This window comes from Salvelinus alpinus, chromosome 6, assembly GCF_045679555.1.
Source record: "Salvelinus alpinus chromosome 6, SLU_Salpinus.1, whole genome shotgun sequence".
Taxonomy (NCBI): Eukaryota; Metazoa; Chordata; class Actinopteri; order Salmoniformes; family Salmonidae; genus Salvelinus; species Salvelinus alpinus.
This window is the reverse complement of record NC_092091.1, coordinates 29716027-29736211: the sequence shown is the minus strand read 5'-3', so window position 1 is coordinate 29736211 and position 20185 is coordinate 29716027. Positions and strand designations below refer to the sequence as shown.

Sequence of the window (20185 nt, the reverse complement as noted above, 5' to 3'; positions counted from 1 at the left end):
ACCTGATGACATGGGAAAACTCATAAAAAGTTTGAGTTTCGGATGGAGACAATGAGCCAGATTCCAACGCTTAGGGACACACTCACATCAACAATGACTTCTCTGTTTGTTATCACACATACAACACATGAGCGCATGCACACACACACACACGCACCACAGTCTATTAATATCAGGGAGATCCTGGGAACTGCCCTGTTTTCCTGTGAGCTTCAACAGAAATCCTTCTAATACCTGGCTCTGACAGCATAGCTTAGAATTGTGCAAGTCTGTGCACATCCATTCAAGGTTACTGAGGGTGTGTGTGTATATGTGCCTGTGTCTGTGTGTTTGTGCATGCCATGCTGTGCATTTGTGTGTATGCTGTGAAAGTGTGTGTGTCAGAAGTCAGGCACCCCATTAGTGAGACATATTACTGCAGAATAGAACAGAGGAACAAGTTCGACAGGATAATAACACCAATAATATGACACTGGGAGACAAAGAGGAGACAAAGAAGAGAGAGAGAGAGAGAGAGAGAGAGAGAGAGAGAGAGAGAGAGAGAGAGAGAGAGAGAGAGAGAGAGAGAGAGAGAGAGAGAGAGAGAGAGAGAGAGAGAGAGCTAGCTAGCACCACGGGGGTTCCTGGGACACAATTTCTCCAGGTTACTCAATAATCACATTGTATTCTCACACCGGTACCTAGCACGCCCCCATTCACATCGACAGGGCTGTAGAGGAGTGGGTCGAGAGTTTCATGTTCCTCTGTGTCTACAACATCACTCAGGATCTATCATGGTCCACACACACCAACACAGTCGTAAATAGGGCACGGCAATGCCTCTTCCATCGCAGGAGGCTGAAAAGATTTGGCATGGGCCCTCAGATTCCCAAAAAGATGCCCATAACGCCAGCCCTGATGAGGGACAAAAAGTAGCTAGCCACAATGAGGTTTGTTTTGAGAAAAGTCAGCTAGCCCATAACATTGTTAGACACCTTGGTATTAGCTAGCTAGTTACTAACTAGTTACATTTTTCTCACCATTATACAACATAAAAAATATATATATATATTATTGACATAAAACGTTTGCTGTGTTAGCCCAGTCTCATGCTTACCCAGGGTCAATGATGCATAGAGAAACCAATGATGTACTATCTATGGGAACAACCCAATTGAAACCTTAATGCAAGCAGCATTGGTCAAATTAATTAAATGAACCTCGTAATATCTTACCTGTAATGCTCATCTCCTGTAGCCTACAAATGGCCAGCTCCTTATTTTGATATCATATTGGATTTGCATATTGGATGGCATCATGATTAGCCTCATATACATTGTATAATGCTATCATTTTAAATTAAGAACATAAAGCTCTACAATATGTAAACAATGTGTGAGTTAAGCTATTCTCTGCTTCGGATACACAATGTCAAGGGGTGCACATTTTAGTTTTTGCCTTAGCACTACACACCTGATTAAAATCATCAAAGCTTGATGATGAGTTGATCATTTCAATCAACTGTGTAGTGCTAAGGCAAAAACAAAAATGTTTTTGTTTTTTGTGTCCCCAGGACCAGGATTGAGAACCACTGCAGTCTTGGGACATTCATTGGGACCTCTTCATCTGTAGACAGGCTTTCACAGGTCTCTGTATCTGAGGACAGAAAACATCACAAAGAAACTGGCTTCATTATGCGCAAATTAGACAGCACTGAAAATGATGTTGAAATGATCTCTGTCCTCAGTTTTTCTCTCTAGGGACTGGAACGACACAAAAGTACCTGCTCTATCCAGAGTAGCTTACTCTCTCCCTTTTTACTTTTTTTTAACCCTTATTCAACAAGGCAAGTCAGATAAGAACAAATTCTTATTTTCAATTTTCAACAACTGCCTTGTTCAGGGGCAGAACTACAGATTTTTACCTTGTCAGCTAGGGGATTCGATCTAGCAACCATTCGGTTACTGGCCCAACGCTCTAACCACTAATCAAATCAAATCGTATTAGTCACATGTGCCCGAATACAACAGGTGTTGACCTTACAGTGAAATGCTTACTTACAAGCCCTTAACCAACAATGCCGTTTCAAACAATATGGATAGGAATAAGAGATAAAAGTAACAAGTAATTAAAGAGCAGCAGTACAAAATAAGTTACAAAAAACGCAAATAAACGAACAAAAAAACACAAAACGGTAAAACGTCTGCCTTCTTTTCCAGCACCATCTTAGCTGCTAATATAGAATGAGATTTGTTTCTTTATTCTGTAAGTGTGTCTACCAAGATCCGTGTGTATATATTCAACATAACTCACAAATAAAACTATGATCTGTGAACATATTCAAATATTTCATGAATAAAACTACACTTCATAAATATGTAAAAATATTTAACATATTAAACCATCATCTTTATGTCATGTGACGCGTAAAGTGATGACATCACGGCATTCTCATTCGGCTTGAACACTTTATAGCTAGAATAATAAACAACAACTTCATGAAATGTGAGTTTAACGTATATTTATTAAACAAATTATTTTAAAATGCTCAACAAATTACCTTCATATGAATGTAAAATTAGATCATTGGGGCATGCAATGAAGAGTGTGTACTTTTGACATCAGCCCACGAGCCAAGTTAGCTAGCTAACGTTGGACACTACCAATAGCTAGCAGGTGATCTTGTCAGCTATTTAGACGAACAACCAAAGTTAAACTAACTAGTTAATTGTTCATTCAGGAATGTGTCAATTATGAAGAACTGTGATTTGTTTCCAGGACAAAGCACTCTTTCCCAACTGGTGTGGTTAAGACATTATAACATTATCTGATTAAAAATGTTAGAAATGTAGCTTGTTGTTTTATGCTCCATGTAGGCTTGCTTGCAAGCAATGCCTGGTTTTTAAACCATGCAACAACTTGTTAGCGACTCCCAATGCTTTGGGGCTGTGCTTTGCCTCTTGAGTGTTCTGATTTCTGAGAAATGGTTTACCATTTTATTGTCAGTTGAACTCAGTACTGTAAACATGGAGTTAAGTAGCTAGCTACTGGAATGCCACACTCAGCCTTCAAGTCCCTTTAGCAGCACTGCAGTCAATTAAACAAACTCCCAAATTGCTTCCTGATGTGTAAAATAGCTGGACAACAGGGCATTAAACCCATTATTGTTCTATTGACTACTCTTACAGAACAAACAAAAGGCTATAGCTATTATTAGACAAAACAGTGTGCCATTATTGATTATATGCCCTCCCTCTCGCTTTGCTCTTTAATTACTTGTTACTTTTATCTCTTATTCCTATCCATATTTTTGGAAACTGCATTGTTGGTTAGGGGCTCGTAAGTAAGCATTTCACTGTAATGTGACTAATACGATTTGATTTGATTAGTGGTTAGAGCGTTGGGCCAGTAACCGAATGGTTGCTAGATCGAATCCCCTAGCTGATAAGGTAAAAATCTGTCGTTCTGCCCCTGAACAAGGCAGTTAACCCACTGTTCCTAGACCTAGACCGTCATTGAAAACAAAAGACTTTAGCTAGTGTGCCATTATTGATTATATGCCCTCCTTCTCGCTTTTCACTCTTTTCAGTGTAAATACAGCTTCCTTGTTGAAGTTGTCAGTGATATCAAGAATGTTACAGCAACTTATTGAGACCTGCGTCTGTATTTAGACTTCTACTGTAAGTTCACAGCTTATAAACCTGTACCATGATTTGTCCTTTATCTAACCTATTATCGATCCTGTGTCACTCTGAAAAAACTGTTAGAAGTTGCGGTGTTGGTGGGATGACACCTAAAGTCACCAGCAAAGGTTTGAGGAAAGAGGTTCTCGTGCAAAGCAAAGACATGTGGGCAGATTGGTGTATTTTACACTAGGGTTTGTTTTTGGTGGGCACTTTCTTAAAGGGCACTTTCTGATTTGCCCTCGTTTTTAGATTTGGGTCATTAAGAAATGCTAGCGGCCATGTCTGAATTCAAACATGAGTTGGTTTCGCGGTGTGGTTTGATGTTGATGTGGGTGTCTCGTGTGCGTGTGTTCACAGGTGGCCAAATCCTTTCGACAATTAGTGTCAGCTGGTTGGTTTGACTTTGGATAGCCTATCTCTGGGGCTAGTTAGGTACCGTCAATAAATGAATTACACAATGTAAATGAGACAATATTTACATGTTGCACACCTTTTAGTTTTCATTAAATGCTTTTAATATTTGTATATGAACTTCTACAATTTAGAGTTGGTTTGAGGTTTTTAAGTCATTGAAATGTGGAGCTATTGGAATTTTAACATTGTCCCATGTACATTGTGTAATTTACAGATGGTCCGACCCTAACTAACCCCATAGGGATATCCATAGTCAAACCACATTTACCATGGGCATTATGATTGGGTCGTGTGCAGCTGCACTCTAAATTGATGATTACTTGTGTGCTGCCAGTTTTGGGCATGTGGGCAGGATTGAAATGAACCCAACCTTCTTATAGGTTGTGACATAGTCAGGTATTGACTGTCTTTATGACCAAAATGATCCTATTTACACTTTAGTCAATTTTGACAGTAGAATAAACATTTCTGACTCATATCGATGCCACATAGGCTGTTTTCTAAATGAGAAGTTGGTTTTTAGCGACACTTGCTCTTTACCAGGTCGCAGGTCGCAGTTGCAAATGAGAACTTGTCTCAACTAGCCTACCTGGTTAAATAAAGGTGAAATAAAATTAAAATAAAAAACATTATACTTCTGTCTCAACCAAAGGTTTCCCCGACAAGTTGGTACTGTTACAGTTCCTCATGACAGTAATCTGACTGGCATAGGTTAATAATAACTTCTTTGTTTAGTTGGCTAACTTGCCACATTCAATACATTTTCACTACTGTCTCCCTCCTTATTGAGCAGGTAGCACATACAATATCCCCGTGTGCGTTTGGCTCTACCAGACCCACCCCCAGAGCCGGTGTCCCTCTGTCCCCATGGTGATCAACCCCAGGTGCCCATATGTGGAGGCCAGTAAGCAGGTGCTCCTCGACTGCCTCGTCACCTGGAAGAGCGTAAGTGGATGACAGTGCCACAACATGATTCTGTTTGGTTATTTGTTTTGATAGTGCTTGGTGAATGTCTTGTTGATGCATTTTTTATTATTAGAAGAATAACAAAAACTATAGAGTAGTGGTTAGAAAATAAGAGAGAGATTGTGTGCACGTGTGTGCGTGCATGTCTCTGTGTGTGTCACTCCTATGTGTCTTCAAGTGTGTACTTTATGTGTTAGCATGCATGGGTTGAATGGAGTGGCATTGAAGAAGGATAGTACTGTAGTACCACCATCATTGTTCTATTTTTCTAGTTTGTTAGAAATGCATCTACCTTTTGATTGTCTGTTGCTGGTCAACCTGTCACTGCTCATCATAGAAACGAGGTCTGCATTTCAAAAAGAAACAGCCCTCTTTGCCACATATCCAATCAGATCTCAGACGCTACCTACTGCAGCACATTCCAGTCCACATGCGGAGTCTTCAGACGCTGGCAGGTAAAATGAGAAGAGGGATCATTCCTTGTTATAGACATGTACATACTGCATTGTACTGTACATCATGTACTGTACTGTCTCAATTTCTGAAGATCAGAACAGTAGATGGAAAAGGGGATGAGGAAAAGGTCAAGATGCCGTATCAGTTTTTAAATTGTAATATTGTATCATTTTCAGTTGTGAGTGACCCTTCATGCTTAGAGTTTGTATTAATCTGCGTGTCTCCCTCTTAGCTGGCCTCAACCAAGCAGCTCTATCCCAAAAGCCACAAACTCCTCAATGTCACCTACACCACTTCCTAGAGAAATAGGTGAGCATTCTCTGATTTCTATACTGTAACCTGAGAAGTGTATTCATTAACATTCCCTGCTTTTAAAGGGTGAAAGCTACGTATCTCCGCGCAGGGAATTCCTGTCTTTCGGCTTCCTAGGTCCATGCTAAAGGTCCCTCCCTCCCTCTTTACCAATGGTATAAAGTACTTATGTAAAAATACTTTAAAGTACTACATAAGTCATTTTTTGGAGGTATCTGTACTTTACTATTTATATTTTGGACTACTTCTACTTTTACTCAACTACATTACTTAAGAATTTTTTTTTTTTTAATTCTCTGACACCCAAAAGTACTCATTACATTTTGAATGCTTAGCAGGAGAGGAAAATTGTCCAATTCACACACTTATCAAGAGAACATCCCTGGTCATCCCTACTGCCTCTGATCTGGCGGACTCACTAAACACAAATGCTTCATTTTGTCTGAGTGCCAGAGTGTGCCCCTGTCTATCCGTAAAAAAAATGGTTTGCTTAATATAAGGTATTCTAAATGATTTATACTTTTACTTTTGATACTGAAGTATATTTTAGCAGTTATATGTACTTTTGATTCTATAGTATATTTAAAACCAAATACGTTTATACTTTTACTCAAGTAGTATTTTACTGGGTGACTTTCACTTTTACTTAAGTCATTTTCTATTAAGGTATCTTTTACTCAAGTATGACAATTGGGTACTTTTCCCACCACTGGTCTTTACCAAAATGTCCATAAAAGTTGTTTCATGCGCAGCAAAGGTGAGGGTGAATTTCAGATGTTCACTGCTTGTACCACTGTGATGAGTGAATATGAATGAATATTAATAAAAGTGATTTTGCTATATCCATGTTTTGAATTGCTTCCACACCCACTATGCATCATGTGTGTAGTGGTCCAGTGGGGTGGAATACATATATTTAGGGATGTAAGCGCTCAGTCCATTTGACCCCATTGGTTTGACCTAAACTACCTGCCCTCCAGGACACCTACACCACCCGATGTCACAGGAAGGCCATAAAGATCATCAAGGACAACAACCACCCGAGCCACTGCCTGTTCACCCCGCTATCATCCAGAAGGCGAGGTCAGTACAGGTGCATCAAAGCAGGGACCGAGAGACTGAAAAACAGCTTCTATCTCAAGGCCATCAGACTGTTAAACAGCCACCACTAACATTTAGTGGCCGCTGCCAACATACTGACTCAACTCCAGCCACTTTAATAATGGGAATTGATGGAAATTATGTAAAAATGTATCACTAGCCATTTTAAACAATGCCACTTAATATAATGTTTACATACCCTACATTACTCATCTCATATGTATATGTATATACTGTACTGTATATCATCCACTGCATCTTGCCATCTTTATGTAACACATGTATCACTAGCCACTTTAAACTATGCCACTTTATGTTTACATACCCTACATTACTCATCTCATATGTATAGACTGTACACTATACCATCTACTGCATCTTGCCTATGCCGTTCCGTACCATCACTCATTCATATATCTTTATGTACATATTATTTATCCCTTTACACTTGTGTGTATAAGGTAGTAGTTGTGGAATTGTTAGGTTAGATTACTTGTTGGTTATTACTGCATTGTCGGAACTAGAAGCACAAGCATTTCGCTACACTCGCATTAACATCTGCTAACCATGTGTATGTGACAAATAAAATTTGATTTGATTAGATTTAAAGGAAGATTCTTGTGGATCAAAACATTGTCAATAAAGTAAATTGGAGCATATTCAGTGGGCGGGCCTTTCTGTTCTTTTCTACAGTTGATGCTACATGGAATCATACACCCACATAAACACACATGCTACTCCTTATTCTGAACGTTCCTCTGGTCATATAGCCTAGGCATAGCTGTTAGACTCGTTAAGCTACCAGGATATGAAAACGTTCTCCTACACAGCAGAACGTTGTAGCAAATTCAGAGAGCAGACTTAAAAGCAAAAACAGGTTTTTGGAAATGTATTACAAATGACAAACTTTAATGCAACATTTACATAAGTATTCAGACCCTTTACTCAGTACTTTGTTGAAGCACCTTTAGCTGCAATTAAAGCCTTGAGTCTACTTGGGTATGACGCTAAAAGCTTGTCACACCTGTATTTGGGGAGATTCTCCCATTCTTCTCTGCAGATCCTCTCAAGCTCTGTTAGGTTGGATGGGGAGCATCGCTGCACAGCTATCTTCAGGTCTCTCCAGAGATATTTGATCGGGTTCAAGTCCAGGCTCTGGCTGGGCCACTCAAGAACATTCAGAGACTTGTCCCGAAGCCACTCCTGCGTTGTCTTGGCTGTGTGCTTAGGGTCGTTGTCCTGTTGGAAGGTGAACTTTTGCCCCAGTCTGAGGTCCTGAGTGCACTGGAGCAGGTTTTCATCAAGGATCTCTCTGTACTTTGCTCCTTTCATCTTTCCCTCGACGCTGACAAGCCTCCCAGTCCCTGCCGCTGAAAAACATCCACACAGCATGATGCTGCCACCACCATGCTTCACAGTAGGGATTGTGCCAGGTTTCCTTCAGACATGACACTTGGCATTCAGGCCAAAGAGTTCAGTCTTGGTTTCATCAGACCAGAGAATCATGTTTCTCATGGTCTGAGAGTCCTTTAGGTGCCTTGTGGCAAACTCCGAGCAGACTGTCATTTGCCTTTTACTGAGGAGTGGCTTCCGTCTGGCCACTCTACCATAAAGGCCTGATTGGTGGAGTGCTGCAGAAATGGTTGTCCTTCTGGAAGGTTCTCCCAACTTCACAGAGGAACTCTGGAGCTCTGTCAGAGTGACCATCAGGTTCTTGGTCACCTCCCTGACCAAGGCCCTTTCCCCCTGATTGCTACATTTGGCTGGGTGGTCAGCTCTAGAAAGAGGCATAGCTGTTAGACTCATTCCAAACTTATTCCATTAAAGAATAATGGAGGCCAATGTGTTCATTGGGACCTTCAATGCTGCAGACATTTTTTGGTACCCGTCCCCAGATCTGTGCCTCGACATGATCCTGTCTCGGAGCTCTATGCACAAGTCCTTCGACCTCATGGTTTGGTTTTTGCTGTGATATGCACTGTCAGAGCAAAATATAAACAGGTATGTATGTGCCTTTCCCTGAGTTCAATTTTGAGTCCCATAGAAAGGGTCCGCTTTATCATTATGGGGTATTGTGTTTTAGCTTTATCATTATGGGGTATTGTGTTTTAGCTTTATCATTATGGGGTATTGTGTTTTAGCTTTATCATTATGGGGTATTGTGTTTTAGCTTTATCATTATGGGGTATTGTGTTTTAGCTTTATCATTATGGGGTATTGTGTTTTAGCTTTATCATTATGGGGTATTGTGTTTTAGCTTTATCATTATGGGGTATTGTGTTTTAGCTTTATCATTATGGGGTATTGTGTTTTAGCTTTATCATTATGGGGTATTGTGTGTAGATTGCCGAATATTTTTTACATTTTAAATACATTTCATAATAAGGCTGTAACATAACAAAATGTGGAGAAAGTCAAGGGGTCTGAAGACTTTCCGAATGCACCTTCTGAAAGCCAACTTTCTAACTCTGCCCATAACCTTTAGACTTTATAGCACTCCCAGAAGCCATAAATTATTGCACCATTGTTACACTGAACAAAAATATAAACACAATATGCAGCAATTTCAAAGACTGAGTTAAAGTTCATACAAGGAAGTCTGTCAAATGGGCACGTTTTAGGACCCTTTTCGATGGACTTCACATGACTGGGAAGACAGACATGCATCTGTTGGTCACAGATACCTTAAAACAAGGTAGGGGTGTGGATCACAAAAACCAGTCAGTATCTGGTGTGACCACCATTTGCCTCATGCAGCGCGACACATCTCCTTCGCATAGAGTTGATCAGGCTGTTGATTGTGGCCTGTGGAAATGTTGTCCCATACCTCTTCATTGGCTGTGCGAAGTTGCTGGATATTGGCGGGAACTGGAACACGCTGCCATACAACGTTGATACAGAGCATCCCAAATGGTCAATGGGTGACATATCTGGTGTGTATGCAGGCCATGGAAGAACTGGGACATGTTCAGCTTCCAGGAATTGTGTACAGATCCTTGTTTTTTATTTTATTTTTTTATTTAACCTTTATTTAACCAGGTAGGCAAATTGAGAACACGTTCTCATTTACAATTGCGACCTGGCCAAGATAAAGCAAAGCAGTTCGACACATACAACAACACATAGTTACACATGGAGTAAAACAAACATATAGTCAATAATACAGTGAAAAAAAATAAGTCTATATACAATGTGAGCAAGTGAGGTGAGATAAGGGAGGTGAAGGCAAACAAATATATGTATAAATAAATAAAAATATAAAAAGGCCATGGAGGCGAAGTGAGTACAACACAGCAAGTAAAATAAAAACTAAAAAAACACTGGAATGGTTGGTTTGCAGTGGAAGAAAGTGCAAAGTAGAGACAGAAATAATGGGGTGCAAAGGAGCAAAATAAATTAATAAATAAATACAGTAGGTAAAGAGGTAGTTGTTTGGGCTAAATTGTAGATGGGTTATGTACAGGTGCAGTAATCTATGAGCTGCTCTGACAGCTGGTGCTTAAAGCTAGTGAGGGAGATAGGTGTTTCCAGTTTCAGAGATTTTTGTAGTTCGTTCCAGTCATTGGCAGCAGAGAACTGGAAGGAGAGGCGTCCAAAGGAAGAATTGGTTTTGGGGGTGACTAGAGAGATATACCTGCTGGAGCGCGTGCTACAGGTAGGTGCTGCTATGGTGACCAGCGAGCTGAGATAAGGGGGGACTTTACCTAGCAGGGTCTTGTAGATGACCTGGAACCAGTGGGTTTGGCGACGAGTATGAAGCGAGGGCCAGCCAACGAGAGTGTACAGGTCGCAGTGGTGGGTAGTATATGGGGCTTTGGTGACAAAACGGATGGCACTGTGATAGACTGCATCCAATTTATTGAGTAGGGTTTTGGAGGCTATTTTGTAAATGACATCACCGAAGTCGAGGATTGGTAGGATGGTCAGTTTTACAAGGGTATGTTTGGCAGCATGAGTAAAGGATGCTTTGTTGCGGAATAGGAAGCCAATTCTAGATTTGACTTTGGATTGGAGATGTTTGATGTGGGTCTGGAAGGAGAGTTTACAGTCTAACCAGACACCTAGGTATTTGTAGTGGTCCACATATTCTAAGTCAGAGCCGTCCAAAGTAGTGATGTTGGACAGGCGGGCAGGAGCAGGCAGCGATCGGTTGAAGAGCATGCATTTGGTTTTACTTGTATTTAAGAGCAGTTGGAGGCCACGGAAGGAGAGTTGTATGGCATTGAAGCTCGCCTGGAGGGTTGTTAACACAGTGTCAAAAGAAGGGCCAGAAGTATACAGAATAGTGTCGTCTGCGTAGAGGTGGATCAGAGAATCACCAGCAGCAAGAGCGACATCATTGATGTAAACAGAGAAGAGAGTCGGTCCAAGAATTGAACCCTGTGGCACCCCCATAGAGACTGCCAGAGGCCCGGACAACAGACCCTCCGATTTGACACACTGAACTCGATCAGAGAAGTAGTTGGTGAACCAGGCGAGGCAATCATTAGAGAAGCCAAGGCTGTCGAGTCTGCCAATGAGGATGTGGTGATTGACAGAGTCAAAAGCCTTGGCCAGGTCAATGAATACGGCTGCACAGTATTGTTTCCTATCGATGGCGGTTACGATATCGTTTATGACCTTGAGCGTGGCTGAGGTGCACCCATGACCAGCTCTGAAACCAGATTGCATAGCGGAGAAGGTGTGGTGTGATTCGAAATGGTCGGTAATCTGTTTGTTGACTTGGCTTTCGAAGACCTTAGAAAGGCAGGGTAGGATAGATATAGGTCTGTAGCAGTTAGGGTCAAGGGTGTCCCCCCCTTTGAAGAGGGGGATAACCGCAGCTGCTTTCCAATCTTTGGGGATCTCAGACGACACGAAAGAGAGGTTGAAGAGGCTAGTAATAGGGGTGGCAACAATTTCAGCAGATAGTTTTAGAAAGAGAGGGTCCAGATTATCTAGCCCGGCTGATTTGTAAGGGTCCAGATTTTGCAGCTCATTAAGAACATCAGCTGACTGTATTTGGGAGAAAGAGAAATGGGGAAGGCTTGGGCGAGTAGCAGAGGGGAGGGCAGTGCTGTTGTCCGGGGTAGGGGTAGGTGACATGTTGTGACATGTGACATGTTGCCGTGCATTATCATGCTGCAACATGAGGGGATGGCAGCGGATGAATGGCATGACAATGGGCCTCAGGATCTCGTCAAGGTATCTCTTTTTTTCCCGTGGTTTCCAATTGGTAGTTACAGTCTTGTCTCATCGCTATAGACCTATATCTATCCTACCCTGCCTTTCTAAGGTCTTCGAAAGCCAAGTCAACAAACAGATTACCGACCATTTCGAATCCCACCATACCTTCTCCGCTATGCAATCTGGTTTCAGAGCTGGTCATGGGTGCACCTCAGCCACGCTTAAGGTCCTAAACGATATCTTAACCGCCATCGATAAGAAACAATACTGTGCAGCCATATTCATTGACCTGGCCAAGGCTTTCGACTCTGTCAATTACCACATCCTCATCGGCAGACTCGATAGCCTTGGTTTCTCAAATGATTGCCTCGCCTGGTTCACCAACTACTTCTCTGATAGAGTTCAGTGTGTCAAATCGGAGGGCCTGTTGTCCGGGCCTCTGGCAGTCTCTATGGGGGTGCCACAGGGTTCAGTTCTTGGACCGATTCTCTTCTCTGTATACATCAATGATGTCGCTCTTGCTGCTGGTGAGTCTCTGATCCACCTCTACGCAGACAACACCATTCTGTATACTTCTGGCCCTTCTTTGGACACTGTGTTAACAACCCTCCAGACGAGCTTCAATGACATACAACTCTCCTTCCGTGGCCTCCAATTGCTCTTAAATACAAGTCAAACTAAATGCATGCTCTTCAACCGATCGCTGCCTGCACCTGCCCGCCCGTCACTACTCTGGACGGTTCTGACTTAGAATATGTGGACAACTACAAATACCTAGGTGTCTGGTTAGACTGTAAACTCTCCTTCCAAACATCTCCAATCCAAAGTTAAATCTAGAATTGGCTTCCTATTTTGCAACAAAGCATCCTTCGCTCATGCTGCCAAACATACTCTCGTAAAACTGACCATCCTACCGATCCTCGACTTCGGCGATGTCATTTACAAAATAGCCTCCAATACCCTACTCAATAAATTGGATGCAGTCTATCACAGTGTCATCCGTTTTGTCACCAAAGCCCCATATACTACCCACCACTGCGACCTGTACACTCTCGTTGGCTGGCCCTCTCTTCATACTCGTCGCCAAACCCACTGGCTCCAGGTCATCTACAAGACCCTGCTAGGTAAAGTCCCCCGTTATCTCAGCTCGCTGGTCACCATAGCAGCACCCACCTGTAGCACACGCTCCAGCAGGTATATCTCTCTGGTCACCCCCAAAACCAAGTCTTCGTTTGGCCGCCTCTCCTTCCAGTTCTCTGCTGCCAATGACTGGAACGAACTACAAAAATCTCTGAAACTGGAAACAATTATCTCCCTCACTAGCTTTAAGCACCAGCTGTCAGAGCAGCTCACAGATTACTGCACCTGTACATAGCCCATCTATAATTTAGCCCAAACAACTACCTCTCCCCCGACTATATTTATTTATTTTGCTCCTTTGCACCCCATTATTTCTATCTCTACTTTGCACATTCTTCCACTGCAAATCTACCATTCCAGTGTTTTACTTGCTATATTGTATTTACTTCGCCACCATGGCCTTTTTTTGCCTTTACCTCCCTTATCTCACCTCATTTGCTCACATTGTATATAGACTTATTTTTCTACTGTATTATTGACTGTATGTTTGTTTTACTCCATGTGTAACTCTGTGTTGTTGTATGTGTCGAACTGCTTTGCTTTATCTTGTAAATGAGAACTTGTTCTCAACTTGCCTACCTGGTTAAATAAAGGTGAAATAAAATAAAATAAAAATCGCTGCAACTCCCGTACGGACTCGGGAGAGGCGAAGGTTGAGAGCTGTGCATCATCCGAAACAACCCAACCAAGCCACACTGCTTCTTGACACAATGCCCATGTAACCCGGAAGCCAGCCACACCAATGTGTCGGAGGAAACACTGTACACCTGGCGACCGTGTCAGCGTGCACTGCGCCCAGCCCGCCACAGGAGTCGCTAGTGCACGATGGGACAAGGACATCCCTGCTGGCCAAACCCTCCGCTAACCCGGACAACCCTGGGCCAATTGTGTGCCGCTGCGACAGAGCCTGGACTCGAACCCAGAATCTCTAGTGGCACAGCTACTAGCCACTGCGCCACTCGGGAGGCCCTGTCTGTCACGCCCTGATCTGTTTCACCTGTCCTTGTGATTGTCTCCAACCCCTCCAGGTGTTGCCCATCTTCCCCATTATCCCCTGTGTATTTATACCTGTGTTCTCTGTTTGTCTGTTGCCAGTTCGTCTTGTTTGTCAAGTCAACCACCGTTTTTGTGTCTCAGCTCCTGCTTTTCCCCAGTCTCTCTTTTTCTCGCCCTCCTGGATTTTGACCCTTGCCTGTCCACTCTGCCTGTCATTGACCCTGAGCCTGCCGTCCTGTACCTTTGCCCCACCACTCTGGATTATCGACCCCTGCATGCCTTGACCTGTCGTTTGCCACGTGTAACCACCCCGAAACCAACTCATGTTTGAATTCAGCCATGGCCTCTAGCATTTTTTATAGGTCGACTATGGGCACGAAAAAAACTGTCCAACTCCGCCCCTTTCTCAATATTCAAATATAAAATTGTGTGCCTTTGGTGGTTTGTTGATATCTCATTTTGGTCGACCAACATAACTAGTTTTTTAGCTAAGCTAGCCACTTTAGCTAGCCAGTAACTCCTACAGTATGTGTTGTACATGATTTGTTTTTGGACTGAAGCTGTAGAGATTGGTAAGAAATGGCAATTCTGTAACCAAATGTCTTATTCGTCCATTTGTTTTGTTTTTAAGCATTAAATGGCCTGGTATGATGGTGTATTGATCAGTTATACAGTTTAATACAGTTTAACGTTTTTGCCCAAAGTCGACCTTTAATTAACCAAATCTCAAACAAATCAGGAATTTCAGCCGCCCTTGAAGATTCATCACTTAAGGCAGACACATGGCAATCAAACTGTAAAACAATGGTCTGGTCCAGAAACAAACTCTAGAGTGCAATAAAGTAATCGGCCCACAGTGCAGCACAAACACCTCTTTCAGCAAAGATTTAGAATCCTGATCCTGATACTTTGCTGGTAACTTTAGGTGTCATGAGTCAGGACCACTAAAAAAGTAGTGCCACCAACATCACAACTTCTAACAGTTTTTTTTTTTAGAGTGACACAGGATCGATAATAGGTTGGATTAAGGACAAATTATGATACAGGTTTATAAGCTGTAAACTTCCACTAGTAGTGTACACACAGGCCAGGTTTCAATAAGTCACTGTAACATTCTTGATAAAAGAGTGAAAAGAGAGAGAGGGGGGCATATAATATTTAGTTTGGTCTGTAATAGTAGTCAATAGAACAATGACAGGCTCAATGCCCTATTGTCCAGCTGTTTTAGACATCAGTGAGTTTGTTTACTTGACTGCAGAGCTGCTAAAGGAGTGTGGCATTCCAGTTGCTGTTGGTTAACTAGCTAGCTACGTCACCCCACGTTGACAGTAGTGAGTTCTAGTGACAATAAAATGGTAAACAATTTCTCAGAAGTCAGAACACTCAAGGGGCAAAGCACAGCCCCAAAGCATTGGGAGTGGCTAACAAGCTGTTGCATGGTTTAAAAACTAGGCGTTGCATGGTTGAAATCCAGGCATTAGTTGCAAGCAAGCCTATATGGAGCAGAAAACAGATTTTTTATCATTTTTAATAATGTTAGAAATTCAGATAATGTTAGAAATTCTTACCTTGACCGCAGTCATGCAAACAAATCACAGATTAAAGAAGATAATTTGCGACATTTCCCATTAGCTGGCTATCCAGATCACCAATTCAGGATTTTAAAACTGAGTGGTTCTTCATAATTGACACATTCCTGAATGAAAAACTAAATACAGTAGTTATTTTAATGTTGGTTATTCGTCAAAACAGCTGACAATTTCACCTGCTAGATATTGCGGTAGTGCCCAACTATGATCTCGAAAACACACTCGGCGTTGCATGCCCCAATGATCTAATTTTGCATTCATATGAAAGTGATTTGTTGAACATTTTAACATCATTCATTTAATAAATAAATGTTATACTCACATTTCATGAAGTTGTTAATTATTCTAGATAGAAAGTGTTCTCCCAAGAAATGGCCGAATGAGAATGCAGTGATGTCATCACTCTGCACATCACGTGTAACACGGATTATTCAAATTAATGGATAGCCGACTCTCATCTGAGGCCACATTTGTGGATTGTAATATATCAACATTCTTAATGTTAACACAGAATACAGATCCACAAGCACTTTTTGAATGTGAAAATGCACATACCATAGTTGTAAATGTTAGGGATTTCTGAACATTTGCTCACAAATTGTTCTACATCTGCTCAAATGGTAGTTTTATTTGTGAGCTATGTTGAATATATTTACAGACCATCGATTTATTTGTGATTTATGGTGAATATTTGTGAAATATTTTTCCACTGATTATGGTATTAATTATGAAATATTTTTTATATATTCACAGATCAGTTTTATTTGTGAGTTATGTTGAATATGCGTGCGAATCGTGGTAGACACACTTACAGAACAAAGAAAACAAATCTCACTCCATATGGTTGTCACGGATCCCCCTGGTACAGGTGCTAATTCCGTTCACCAGCTCCGGAGGGCTACGTCACCGGCCTTCTAGGCGTCACTGAACTGGACTCATTACCACCAACCCCGGACTGTCTTGTCTCACATGGAACGCCTGGGGGTCATGGTCAATCTCACCTCCGGGTATCGTCCTCAAGCTAATGGGCAGGTGGAGAGGGTTAATCAGGAAGTGGGCAGGTTCCTGAGGTGTTACTGTCAGGACCGGCCGGGGGAGTGAGTGGATTTTCTACCTTGCGCTGAGTACGCGCAGAATTCCCTCCGCCACTCCTCCACTAACCTCACTCCTTTCCAGTGAGTGTTTAGGGTATCAGCCGGCCCTGGCACCTTTGCATCCGAGTCAGACCGAAGCCCCTGCGGTGGACAAGTGGTTTCAGCACAAGGAACAGGCCGACCGCCACCACAGTGAGGCACCTGTCTTCTCTCCAGGCGACCGGGTCTGGCTCCCCACCCGGAACCTGCCCCTCCGCCTGCCCTGCCGGAAGCTGAGCACGCGGTTTGTGGGGCCGTTTAAAGTCCTGACGAGGGTTAATGAGGTAACGTACCATTTACAACTCCCTGTTGATTACCACATTAACCCGACTTCATGTGTCTCTCCTCAGGCCAGTGGTGCCTGGTCCCCCCGCTGAGGCTGGACCCAGTGACACCCCGCCTCCTCTGGACATCGAGAGGTCCGGCTTACTCGGTCCGTGAAGTCCTGGATTCGAGGCGTTGGGCGGGGCGTCTCCAGTACCTCATGGACCTGGAGGGGTACGGCCCAGAGGAGCGGTGCTGGGTTCCTGCGGTGGACCCGCACCGCGTCCCTGTGGTCGTCCCCTGAGGCCGGTGTCGTCCCGCAGTTAATATGGGCAGTCAGTAGTTAGTCAACTTACAGTAAATGGAAAATATGAACAAATACCAACATGTTTTTAATCAAGTTAAATATTTCTTTAATACACAACACAATACATTCCAACTGTGTCTGTAATGGGTAATGGTTTACATATTTACCTTCTGAAATGATGAATGTGGTGGACAGCATTCAAAGTGTAGATTTAATATATTTGTGCATGGTGCATTTGACACATATGGAGGGCATGACACCATATGCTCTGGACACAGCACATACACACAAGCACATATACTACTGCCTAATGAGCACAAAGTTATGACCCATTCTAAAACTAACAAACACCCTCGCCCTCTAAAATGGCAGCACGCAGACACGCACGCACACGGACACAAACACATGCACACACAGACTCATTAACCTCGTTCGCTCTCGACCACTCAGAGTAAAACAGAAAGAGCACTGTAACCCTCCCCCCTCCCCCCAAACACACTACTTACACACACAGGTGGTAGTGTCTGGAGATACAACTCACCACTACAACTGTGCCTCTGTTTTCTCCCTGTTGTGCTGTCTGTCTCTGCATCTTCTCTGTTGTCACTGTCTCTCTGTTTGTGCTTCTCCTTGTTCTCCTCTGCTGTCCTTCTGTCTGTGATTCTCCTTGATCTCCTCTGTTGACTTTTCTTGGGCATTTGCTTCTCTTGCATGCTCTATTTCCTCAACTTGATGATGGGCCATCATTATCTGGTTCACTGTCTGTGCTAGGTCAAGCATCATCCTAGTTGCGAATGAATAAATAGTTATTAGACAATTATAGGGAACACACATTATGAACTAATTTGCAGTTTTTAAGTGTTTCTACATGTAGACATAATTAGGATTATTGTGTCATATGTCACAAGTCCCCCCCCTACCTTATTGTTAATTACTATTACATATTAGGGAATAGGCAGTTCATCTGTGTCTCTCTCTCTCTGTTTTCTACCTACCTCTGAGCCCAGCAACATCCTAGTTGTGAATGAATAAACATATTTATTAGATAAATGTCACGGATTCCCCCGGTACTGCTGCTCATTCCGTTCACCAGCTCCGGAAGTCTACGTCACCGGCCTTCTACGTCACCGGTCCTGCGTACGGAACCCGCACCTGCACAGTGTGCGGAGAACTGAGCCTACATGCCCACGGGTGTGCAGGACAGCCTCCTTACCTGGGAGCACACGGCACTTGTGTCGGGTCATCTTGAGATAGGCCGTACCATCGCCTGCCTGACTGAGAAGTACTGGTGGCCCACCTTGGCTAGGGATGTCCAGGTTAACATCTCTTCCTGCTCCATCTTCCTGCTCCAGTCTAAGACACCCAGACACCTCCCTTAAGGAAAGCTCCTTCCCCTGCCGGTTCCACAACGACCCTGGTCTCACCTCTCTGTGGACTTTGTCACAGACCTTCCCCCCTCCTAGGGGAACACCACCGTTCTCGACGTTGTGTACCGGTTTTCCAAAGCTTGTCGCCTCCTTCCTCTGCCTGGGCTCTCGTCGGCCATGCAAACCGCAGAGGCTCTTTTTATGCACGTCTTCTGGTCTGAGCCCGTAATACCAACATGTTTCAAGCAGACCACCATAGTCCCTGTGCCCAATAACACTAAGGTAACCTGCCTACATGACTACCGACCCGTAGCACTAGCGTCTGTAGCCATGAAATGCTTTGAAAGGCTGGTCATGGCTCACATCAACACCATCATCCCAGAAACCCAAGATCCACTCCAATTTGCATAGCGCAGCAACAGATCCACAGATGATGCAATCTCTATTGCACTCCATACTGCCCTTTCCCACTTGGACAAAAGGAACACCTATGTGAGAATGCTATTCATTGACTACAGCTCAGTGTTCAACACCATAGTGCCCTCAAAGCTCATCAATAAGCTAAGGACCCTGGGACTAAACACCTCCCTCTGCAACTGGATCCTGGACTTGCTGATGGGCCGCCCCCAGTTGGTAGGGTAGGTAACAACACATCAGCCACGCTGATCCTCAACATGGGGGCCCCTCAGGGGTGCGTGCTCAGTCCCTTCCTGTACTCCCTGTTCACTCATGACTGCACGGCCAGGCACGACTCCAACACCATCATTAAGTTAGCTGATGACACAACAGTGGTAGGCCTGATCACCGACAATAATGAGACAGCCTATAGGGAGGAGGTCAGAGACCTGGCCGTGTGGTGCCAGGACAACAACCTCTCCCTCAACCTCTCCCAAGACAAAGGAGATGATTGTGGACTACAGGAAAAGGACAGAGCACGCCCCCATTCTCATCAACGGGGCTGTAGTGGAGCAGGTTGAGAGCTTCAAGTTCCTTGGTGCCCACATCACCACATCACTGTCACGGATTCCCCGGTACTGCTGCTCAATCCGTTCACCAGCTCTACGTCACCGGCCTTCTAGGCGTCACTGAACTGGATCATTACCACCAACCCTGGACTGTCTTGTCTCATTATGCACACCTGGTTCACATTCCCCCTGATAAGTGTGTGTATATATGTGCCCTCTGTTCCCAATTGTCCTGGTTGATTATTGTTCCATGTCCGGTCCTGTGAGTACCTGTGCTCTATTGCATCAGCGTGCGTGTTACCATGTTAGTGTGCTATTTTTATTACGGGTCTCGTCCCGTGTAT

The 20185-nt window shown here is 43.4% G+C and overlaps 1 long non-coding RNA gene across 1 annotated transcript in view; it reads right to left on the bottom strand.

The window, feature by feature from the left end:
- Positions 1 to 17615: 17615 nt before the first annotated feature.
- The window catches only part of LOC139578513 (uncharacterized), a 65059-nt gene continuing 62489 nt past the window's right edge, over positions 17616 to 20185 (bottom strand). The window contains exon 4 of the long non-coding RNA XR_011675566.1: positions 17616 to 18293. This is a non-coding gene — a long non-coding RNA (uncharacterized lncRNA). The remainder of the gene's footprint in view (positions 18294 to 20185) is intronic.